The 10,943-nt window shown below is 36.3% G+C and overlaps 1 non-coding gene across 1 annotated transcript; it reads right to left on the bottom strand.

The window, feature by feature from the left end:
- Positions 1–10,517: 10,517 nt before the first annotated feature.
- On the bottom strand, positions 10,518–10,619 carry LOC116867585. Its single transcript, XR_004382631.1, has one exon. It is a non-coding gene; the product is annotated as a U6 spliceosomal RNA (small nuclear RNA).
- Positions 10,620–10,943: the final 324 nt, after the last annotated feature.

The following is a 10,943-nucleotide window of genomic DNA, read 5'->3' as shown; positions in this document are numbered from 1 at the left end:
ACAAGGGATAAGGAACACAGACTCCAGAAACACAGACACATGGCTTTGAGCTGAACATGACAGAGCATTACCAGAAGAGAAATTAAGGAGGGCACGTATTGCATGCAGCACTGGGTGTGGTGCTTAAACAATGAGTTTTGGAACACTGAAAAGAAATAAAATTAAATTAAATTAAAAAAAAAAACACACAGACAAACTAGGGCAGTGACCCAGGTTTGCTAACACAGGAAAAATAAATCCTCTGGTTTTTCAGTATGTTATGGTAGTCCATGAATGTCCTCACTATATTCATGAGTTGCATCTAAGAATCCATTTACATTTCAGGAGTGGATGGCCAGACCCTAGCATTTCACTTGACTTCCTATACCTAGGGATTTTATGGCAAAAAGAAGCTGAAAAAATATATATACAAAAATGAAGGAAGGTTTCACCATGGGTTCATTATTTAGTCAATAAATAATGAATTTTGACATTTTGCTCCATGGCACATAAATGTCGATAACCAGCTTTTCACCGAAGATCATACTTTTATCATTTTAAGATGCTTTGGATTTGATTCAAAGCTGTCTGATATTATTACACACCTCCTGGTTTGTTTTTTTCCTGTTACATCTTTGCTTATCCTCTTCCTTTCAACCTTTCTCAATCTCTAAGATACAGATGTCTTTTATATATCAGTATATCAGGGAACATGTTAGAATCCATGAATACAGTGATGACACACGTCTGCCCTCATGGACCCTACCTTCTCCAAGGACAGAAGACATGAAAGCAGACACCACTCCAGACCCAGAAACCAGCACACTGTGTGGCATGTGAAATGGTAGGAATAAATATACATGGACTAAATGAACTTATTTTTTTTAAATCAATTACTAAGGAGTTGAAACTTATATCCACACAAAAACCTGCACATGGATGTTTGTGGCAGCTTTATTCATAACTACCAAAACTCAGAAGCAACCCACCTGTCGTTCGGGAAGTGAGTAGATGAATAACCTGTGGTATATCAAGACAATGGAATATTAGCACTAAGAAGAAATGAGCTATCAAGTCATGAAAAGACATGGAGTAAAATTAATGACATTACTAAGTGAAGGAAATCAATCTGAAAAGGCTACATATTATAGGATTTCAACTATATAACATCCTGGAAAAGACAGGGAAAAGATCAGTGGTTGGGGATGGACTAGGAGGTAGAAGCGATGAACAGAGCACAGAGGACTTTTAGGTCAGTAAAAATACTACTCTGGATGATGCTGTAATGGTGAACACAAGTCATTACACATTTGTCCAAACCCATAGAATGAACAACACCAAGAGTGAACCAAAAGTAAACTATGAACTTTGGGAGCTAATGATGGGTCGATGTAGGTTCGCTGACTGTCACAAATGTATCACTCTGGTGGGATGTTGGTAGTGGAAGGGGCTGTGTGTGTGTAGGGCAGGGAGTTTATGAAAAACCTCTGTACCTTACTCTCAGTTTTGTTGTGAACCAAAAACTGCTCTTTCTGAAAAAGTGAAGTCTTATTTAAAACAAACAAAAATTAGTTAATTGAAATCTTGCTAAATTCTTTGAGGGAGAATTATACAAAACTAAAGGAACAGTTAAAAGAGAGATCCAGGGATGACAATATTCCCCCCAATAAGTGGGTTTTGCTCAAGGATGTCAGACAATAAATCAAGAAAAGAATATTCCAGAAAAAGGGAACAGAATTTTTTTCTATTTTAATTTGGCTATATTTTCTAGTTCGGTATAGAGAATAGCATTTATAAAGCAAGTAAATATATAAGGCAGAATAGGTGCTATATATAAAATTTTCTGCTACCTGGAGGGCTTATAATAAATAAAACAAGGCAAGGGTAGGCAATTAGGAAGAGGGTCCCCCCACCCAAAGTGCCTTTAATGGATTGATTGTGTAAACATAAAATGAATAAACAAAGTAGAAGATCTTTTCATCATCTCTAAAATGAGATTTCTACTTTTTGAGTCACTATGAAAATTAGAGAATGATTAAACTGCTTTAAATCCAGTTTCAAACAAGGCAATAATCACATTAAAAAAATAAGTAAGGAACTTAATACAGCACCTACCATACACTAGGTGTCCAGTAAATGATTTTTGTTGTTTTGTTGTTATTATAAGTAGATAAGTTGAGGTACAGTTTCTTCTATAAAATGTAGTAATATCTATCTATAAGATTCTTTGGAGAATCAAATTTTAAAATGTGTGTAAAGCACACATTTCTGTGTTTAGAATTTAGTGGGCATCAAAAGTTTCACATTTCATAGATAAAAGTACATAAATAGATTTTAAATAGGTAGGTCTATAGAAAGTCACAGATACTGTAGCAGAAGGACATTTAATGGGATGGAGAGACGAGTTGGCATGTATTTGGGAAAGTAAGGTGTTTCTGGCAAGGCTTCCAGAAGAAACAAGGAGCCATCAAAATAAGAAGAAACAGAATGAGCAAGTAAAGGGAAACTATAGTGTTCATAGCAAGGACTCCCTAGGAACAGAGATGTTGTCTCCCTAACAGCCACAGAGCTTCTCAGCGCTTACAAATTGAAAACCAAGGGATTTCATAATTTGATACTGAAGCCAGGGAATTAACAGAAATAAGGTAAAATTTAGTATCATGCCAGGACTGAAAAAGATCTCAAGTTCATGAAGAGAGTAGACTGTCCACTTTGTATAGCGGCTGAAAACTCTGATCATTTCTCTAATTTCAATTCATGAATTCACTTCTGGGTATCATGTATTGGGCATTTTACACTCGAAAAATTAGGTAAACTCTCCATACCTTCTAAGGTTAGCCATTAGTGTCAAGATGACTAGAGGGTTTTTACAGTTCAAAAATTAGGACTTTGAAGGTTTATGAAGGTAAAGTATAAGAGATATTAAAGAGGAGAAAAATGAAGAAGTAATTAAGCTCTTGGCCAGAATGTCTTCTTAGTATTTCTGATGAGGGTAAAGAGAGTAGAGGAAGAACCAGGAGGAAAAATCTGTTACAGATAGGGTGAGCCTAGAAAAAAAAAGAAATGCTATGTCTCAATGGAAGGTGAGGGTGAATCCTTCAGCTAAATGTTCCTTTAAACAGTTCTTATTGAAATGGTAAATCAGATGGGCTTCCTGAAGTAAGCAATAAATACCTTCAAGTGCACAAACATCATGGAATTATGAATAAAAATCTGAGTAGGAGTGTCTATTTTTATTGCAATGTCTCAATGGGAGAATGCCAGAGATAAAGTGAAACTGGTTGGATACCATAAGCCTCTTAAAATGATCGCTTAGGGTTTGCTGCACACATATACTGAGGAAATAAAATGCTTCTTGGATTTTATTGGTTCAATCTATCCAGGATCATAAGTATGTAATCAGGTATGTTTCATGATATTACATTTTAAAATAGCATCCTTATTTCATTTGCCTAATCTCTTCTTGCCCACCAAATCAATTATCTGTGTGCCTGACTTGGGCAATATATAACCTCATGTTTTCTTCTTGTATTCTGTAAACAATGTAACAAAGGAAACAATTTGGCCCCATCAATTCAATATTAACTCAACATTTCAAAAGTAAAGAGTTTTGTTCAATGCTAACACAGTCCTTCCCCGGAAGCAGCATATATTCAAAAAAGTAAGAGCATATCCAAATTCAAAATTTAAGTTCTGTGAGAGTAGACTGCTAAGGTAATTATCAAGGTGACTCAGGGATAAATCCCACTTTCAACATTATGTTCAAATGTAAATCCTCACCTTAAATCAGGTGCAGCATTGTCCCAATTTTCTATTTTACCCCAAGTACCAGAAACCTGGTAAGAAATGGATTATAAAATGAATAAAGGTAGATGCATTATTTGGTATCTTATAATATATAAAGAGGGTTGCTTAAACTGGATTACAGTGTCCAATTAAAGAGAAAAAATATCATAAATCCCCAGTATGTTTAATTATGTTGAGTTTTATGAGAATATTACATTTTCCTACTGCAAAAGAATTCCACATATTGAACAAGCATTTGCAGACATGTCTACTCTATGTTAGGGATTGAGGTATAAATATTAGATATATCAAAAAAAAAAAGAAAAAAGGTAAAATTCAGTTTCTATGTTAAAAAAAAAAAAAGAAAAGAAAACCACAGGCCCCAAAAGGCATCACGTAAGCCAAGTCACCAAATCTGGACTTAATATCCACGCTACTTTCAATTTCGACCCTCCCTACCAGTGTTAACTGGACAGTCAGGAATTTTCTGTTCAGTACCAACAAGGTAATCTGTTACATGGGCCATCTCTATCCCCCAGAGGAAGATGAAGTCATCTGTATATTAAGACCCTCTGTCCTTTTTTTCTCCTTTGCTAATAACGTCCTTGCTTCACCTTCCTTCTTGTAAAAGCCTTGCATTTTGTACAACTCCCTGCTGCTTTCCTCTACTTGCTAGATGGGATGCTGCCTGAATTACAAACCACTTCATAAAACCAATCAGATCTTCAAATTTACTTGACTGAATTTTGTTTTTTTAAACTATCCTTGACAAATACATCAGCAAGGAATTGCATTCAGCTACTAATAACGGAGATGTACCTAAAGTGAGTGAATAGGCCAAAGATGGTAGAGCAGTTTCTGAAGTTACTAGGGACTTGGGTTTCTTTGATCTTTTTCCTTTACTATCCTTAATCCTCAAGATCACAGTGTAGATGTTGGAGCTCTAGCAAGAAGGAAATATTGGCAGCAAGGCCATCCCCCTCCTCATTTAAGGAACTTTCCTCTTTACCCCCTACAACAACTACAACTACCGTTTGAAACACATCCACACCCAGCTCCAAGGAAACTTGAGAATATTTTTATTAAAAAGAGGAAAATGGATATTGGGTAGGCAATGAAAAGAACAAAAACATCATTAACAATACAACATGATGAGTACATTAGTGCTGGATTTTCAGTGTCAAGTTTTAGAAGTTGGTTGAGTGCAGGAATCCTTGGTAGAAAAATTAACATACAATTCCCTAAGTTACACTTAGGAAATGTAAAGAATGTTAGTGTGGTTGAAGAGTAGAATACTTAGGAAAGTGGTAGATGAAGCAAAGCCTAGGCAATCCTTTTATAGTCAATATAGCTTCAAGGTTAGAGCTCAGACTTGTGTCAAAAAGCCTGCATGACCTTGAGAAATTAGTTAACTATCTTGTTCCTCATATGTGAAATGGGGATAATAACCATACCTACTCTCACTGGGTTGTTATGAATATTAACAGATAAAACAGGAGGAAACCCTTAGAAAACATACTAAAATATAATCATTATCAGTAAGTAGTATCAACTGCTAGCCATCTGTGAAGAGTTTTGCAGGTGTCCGTGTAAGGAACAGCAATGCCATTAACTAGGTGATTCTGATCCACCAAAGGGTCTGGCTAATGAGGTATGTTTCTTAAGAAGATAACATTGTCTGGTGTGGTAAGATTTAAGCTGTTGTCAAGGAGGCTCAGAAGACATTTCATGTGAAACATGAGATTCTCAACTAAGTCAAGGAAATCGGCTACATTTTAGATTTTTGATAATATTGCCAAAATCCTTGTTGGAATACTGACAATTTCAACTACCACCAAGATGTAAGTGACATCTCACAAAAACTTAATGAACATGTTCATCTTTTTCCTTGAATGTTTGCCCATTTATTAAGTGAAATGATGTGCTTATTTTATTTGAAATTCTTTTTTTTAATATTTGTCATAAGTTTATTAGTTCTCCATTTCCTGTGTATGTTTATCAGTTCATATCATTTTCCACTTATATATTAAAAACAATGCTTCTCCTACTATTTCAGTGAGTGCTTTATGTATAAATGTCTTGAACCACTTACATGCCCTATTCGTTTCCAAGATTAAAGGCTGCATGGGGGAAAGGTCAAAAGAGGACCTCCCCTGATTTAATTATTAATCCACCAAAAAAGAGGCAGGAGAGAGAAGACATTCTGAGGAAGAATGGTATTGTGGGAAAAGCCATGTAAACCCTCCTCCCAAAAGTCAATGATATTTTTAGTAAATCCTACAGAGTTCCAAAATATTTTGAAGAGTATATTTATGGAGAGAATATGAACACTTGCTAAGTCCTGCTTTGAGGTCTGTAGGGAGTAAAATCAGAATTTTCTCACAGAGAAACCAATCATATTTTACCTTGTTAAGGTTATTCTCATGCATTTTATATAATTGATGTCATTATAAATTGAAATATTTTCCATTATGGTTTCTAAGTGGTTATTTCTGGCATATAGGCAAGCAGTTTTATATGATTTTAATGTATTCTTAGAAATCCTGAGTTTTTCAGTTGATTGTCCTGAGTGCTAACGATGATTTTTGTAATTATAATTCTTGTGTGCTAAGTCAATGAGGGGGTATTATTTAGATAAATAAGGATCAAAAAGTAATATTTTATCATAAATTATTAGACCAGACTTTTAGTATTTTTATTCTCCTTGAAATATTAATGTCTTATGTCAACTTAGAGTTAAAATGAGGCTTCCGAGAGCTGTAATTATTACTGCGAATGGTCACATATCTTTGTAACATTTATTCACAAATTTTATTAAGTCTATTTAGTATACAAAATGCATGCCAGATTGGAAAACTTGCCAGGAGAAGCTGAGATAAGATACCAAGAGCAGGAATTAAAAAGCTAGTTTCCCAACTCACAGCACATCTGTCACCAAACATACAAGGTTTTTTTGTCCCCTCATATTAAACCATCCTGACGTTAACTACATTCAGTTAACACAGACTACCAGTAAGAGCTCAGTTCCACAAGATCTCCCCTTACTGCAGATGACAATTACAAATCCTAAGTTATCACATGTACTTCTGACAAATCAACTCTAGATAGAGTGTCCCCCCAATCCCCTCCTTGGGTTCGATAATTTGCTAGAATGGCCCACAGAATTCAGAAAAGCACTTCAATTACTATTGCTCATTTATTATAAATATTATAATTCCAGAACAGCCAAATGGAAGTTATGCATAGGGCAGAGTTGGGGGAAGGGGTAGAGCTCCCCTATCCACTCTGGGCAGGCACACCACCCTCCCAGCACCTCATGTGCTCACCAACCCCAAAGCTCTCCAAACCTCTTTAGTTGGGGTTTTTATGGAGACTTCATTACATCGGTGTGATTGATTTAATCATTGGCTATTGATTAAATCATTGGCTAATCAGTGGTAATCCACTCCACCTCCAGCTCCTTTCCCTACCTGGAGGTATGGATGGGGCCTGAAAGTTCCAACCCTCTAAACACATGGGTGATAGAACTGGCAACCAGTTCCCCATCCTTAGGGTATTTCCACCCCCAAAGTCACTTTAAAACATACAGCCAGATGTGGTGGAAAGGGGCTTGTTACAAATAACAAAAGAGGCTCCTTTCACTTTTATGTTCCAAAATTGAGTCAGTTGTCAGGGGCAAATGTTACAACAAAAGATGTTCCTATTGTTCTTATCATTTAGAAAATTATAAAAATTGGGAGTGCCTGGGTAGCATAGTCAGTAAGCTTCCGAACTCTTGGTTTTGGCTCAGGTGGTGATCTCAGGGTCCTGAGATCCAACCCCGAGTCGGGCTCCAAGCTCAGCACAGAGTCTGCTTAGGATTCTTTTGCTCCTCCTCCCTCTCTAAAATAAGTAGATAAATCTTTAGAAAAAAGAGGATCACAAATATTTTAGGAGCTCTGGCTAAGAGCATGGGATGAAGCCCAAAATACATGTTTCTTATTATATCACAATATCACAGGAATAAAACTTAAAGATAATAAGTTGAACCTTATGCAATATGCATTGTTCTGATCCAATTAAACACCCATCTTCAGAATCATAAGGAAATAAAAACTGGAAAACAGCACATTTTAACAGAAATATGATTTGGCCAAAAAGAACAAGTGCACTCTGACATACTGTGATTAAAAAATATTTAAATCATTTGAGGGCACCTGGGTGACTGAGAGTTAAATGTCTGAGGTTGGCTCAGGTCATGATCTCAGGGTTCTGGGACTGAATCCAACACTGGGCTCCCCACTCAGTGAGGAATCTGCTTCTTCCTCTGCCCCTCCCTCCTCCACTCATCCTTGCTCTCTCTCTCTCTTATCTCTCTCTCACAAAAATAAATAAAATCTTTTAAAAAATAAAATAAAAATACTTAAATCATTTGAAAGAACAGTCTATGCATTTTTTTTTGTCTGTTTAAAAGAAATTTCTCATTATATATGGTTAAAAAAACAAACTGGTAACTAAGCAATATGTATAATTCCAACCGTGTATTCATATGTTAACAGAAATTATCTCTAGAGAATCACAAGTAATGGCCTTTTCTTTTTGTTCACTTAGATTTTCTAAACTTTTGACAAAAAAAAAAAAAAGAACTCTATAAATTTTGACATCAGAAAAAAAAATTCAGTTAAAGAAAACCTACTATAGTGCCCTGTTTTAGTTTCTGTAATTCCGTATTACAGGAAGAAATTCATTTTTTTAAAGATTTTATGTATTTATTTGAAAGAGGAAGAGAGGGAGAGCACAAAAGCACAGAGGAGGGGAAGAAGGAGAGGGAGAAGCAAACTCTTTGCTGAGTAGAGAGCCTGATGCAGGGCTCGATCTCAGGACCCAGGATCTGAGACTAAGGCAGATACATGCTTAACCAACTGAGCTACCCAGGCACTCCAGTATTAAAGGGAGAAATTTAGATAAGTTTAAGATAAAACTAAGTTAGACCATCTAGGTGAGAATTTCTTATCAGAGAAGCACTACACATTTTGAGAAAACATGATTGTTGTTACAATTGCAAACTATTTTTAAGTGAGCCTCAAATCTTGAGAAAATGGGCTTCCCCATGAGAGAAACTTCATGTTCTTTATCATCCTGGCTCAGACAGAATGTTTACCAGAGTTGCTTTTTTTTGCAGTTTTCTGGACAATTTATTGACAACTCAAGATGGGACCAGGAAGAATGGAGTTAAATTAAAAACATTAGCAGAAATATTGTGTGTGTATGTGAGTGTGTGTGTGTGTGTGTGTGTGTGTTCAAGGTCTGGGTCAGTTTCTTATTTAAAAGCAAATTCCAGGGTGTTTGGGTGGCTCAGTCGCTAAGCATTTGCCTTCAGCTCGGGTCATGGTCTCAGGAACCTGGGATCAAGCCCCACATCAGGATCCCCACTCAGCAAGGAGCCTGCTTCTCCCTCTCTCTCTCTCTCCCTCTGCCCCTCCCCACTGCTTGTTCTCTCTCTGTCAAATAAAATCTTAAAAAAAAAAAAAAAAGCAAATTCCTTTTTTGGTCTTTAACTATTTCTCAAATACCATGTCCCTGTGTTTTTAAATTCATGTATAGCTTAAAGATTTGAGTTTCTCCATTTTCCTAGCAGGAAAATGCAAGATGACTTTATCAATGAGTAAAATTTTATATTTATTTTATTCATTTATTAAAATGTCTTTAAAAAGTAACTTTTCCTTTTTGATAGAGTCTCATGGACTGGAGATAAAACTTCTAACACATCCTTTCTCTAGTCTCATTTTTCACTGAAATATAGAACTTCAAATAACATATAACAATCCACTAAATGTAGAATAGCCAAGTGAAAGAGGAAATCTCATTAATCCCATTACTCTTTTGTTTCTCTGTTCTGCTACTTTGGTTACATCCTGGACACTGACACAGGATGCCTCCTGGCATCCATCTTAGAATGTGGGTTTGCTCTGCGGAGATGGTTGTACGTGTAGTTGTGGTGGGAAGTTATTTTCATATCCTGTCACTGCATTTAAACAAAAGTGACTGAGCATTCAAGTCGAATTCTGTGGAAAACAAGACCATCGTGTACTTTGAAAATGAACACTAGCCTTGCAGGTGTTAAACAAGGAGGCCAGTAGACTGAGGTGGTTCTAATACCTTGTACTAGGCTGCTGAAGCAAACCAACCCCTAAGCCTAAAATGTGTCAAGGTTACGAAATCAAAACCTAAGGACAACCTGTCACAAACAGCCATCCTGGCTTTCCCAAATAAGGCGAATGCCTAAACGATAGCCAATTAATATGTTCTTGCTTCACTTCCACTTCTCTTCACAAGTCTTTCCCTTAGCTGTTGTCAGCAAAGCACTCCCAGCCACTGAAATTCAGTGCTGGCCCATTGCAATCCACTTCTGTTCCAATAAACTTAAATTTTTTAATATACCTCAGTTTATAGACAAAAGTCAACTTCTACCATTCATATTAGCTATAGCATGAGTTAACATGGCACTTTTTTGGAAGAATGACCATAATCAAATCTTTATTTTTATAGCTGTATAAATGTGATCTAAATGTATCCACCACTACTTTTTCAAAAAGAAACATTCTATAAATAAGTAAACCACATCTGCTCACTGATGCATGTGTGGACTCCCTAGATGTCTCATTGGGCTTAATTATAGACCATTCACAGTAATACATTTTCAGTGTAAAGTGTAACATAATGTTAAGTCATTTTAGCTTTCGCCCATACATGTTGTACTTCTGGCTGAAAGTGCAAAAGAAAAATACTTCACGAATTTGCATTTCATCCTTACACAAAGGTCATGCTAATCTGTATACTGATCCAAATTTAGTATACACACTGGCAAAACAAGTCCAATATGGAACTTTTAATAAAAGTGAACATCGAAATACTTTAAAACAATGCTGTGTTGTTATTTTGGGTGACTCAGTGGTCAAAGTTCTCTGTGGCTAGAGCACACTTTAGGCATTTCTTCTCCTTTCTCTGCACAAACATCCAATTATCTGGAAAACTTTGACTAATTAAATGGCTGGAGAGTAGGCTTTTGCTCCTCCATGTTGGATAAGCAGTGCGTATCAAGGGCCTGGAGCTGAAATTTCTGAGTCACAGAGCTGTAGTGACAATTATTCAATCTTTTTGAGAGACAAAGACCCAGTGTTCTAGCCCGATCGGGTAAG

This window comes from Lontra canadensis, unplaced genomic scaffold, assembly GCF_010015895.1.
Source record: "Lontra canadensis isolate GAN:19392208 unplaced genomic scaffold, GSC_riverotter_1.0 scaffold12, whole genome shotgun sequence".
Lineage (NCBI taxonomy): Eukaryota > Metazoa > Chordata > Mammalia > Carnivora > Mustelidae > Lontra > Lontra canadensis.
The sequence above is the reverse complement of the archived record's forward strand: the minus strand, read 5'-3'. Positions and strand labels throughout refer to the sequence as shown.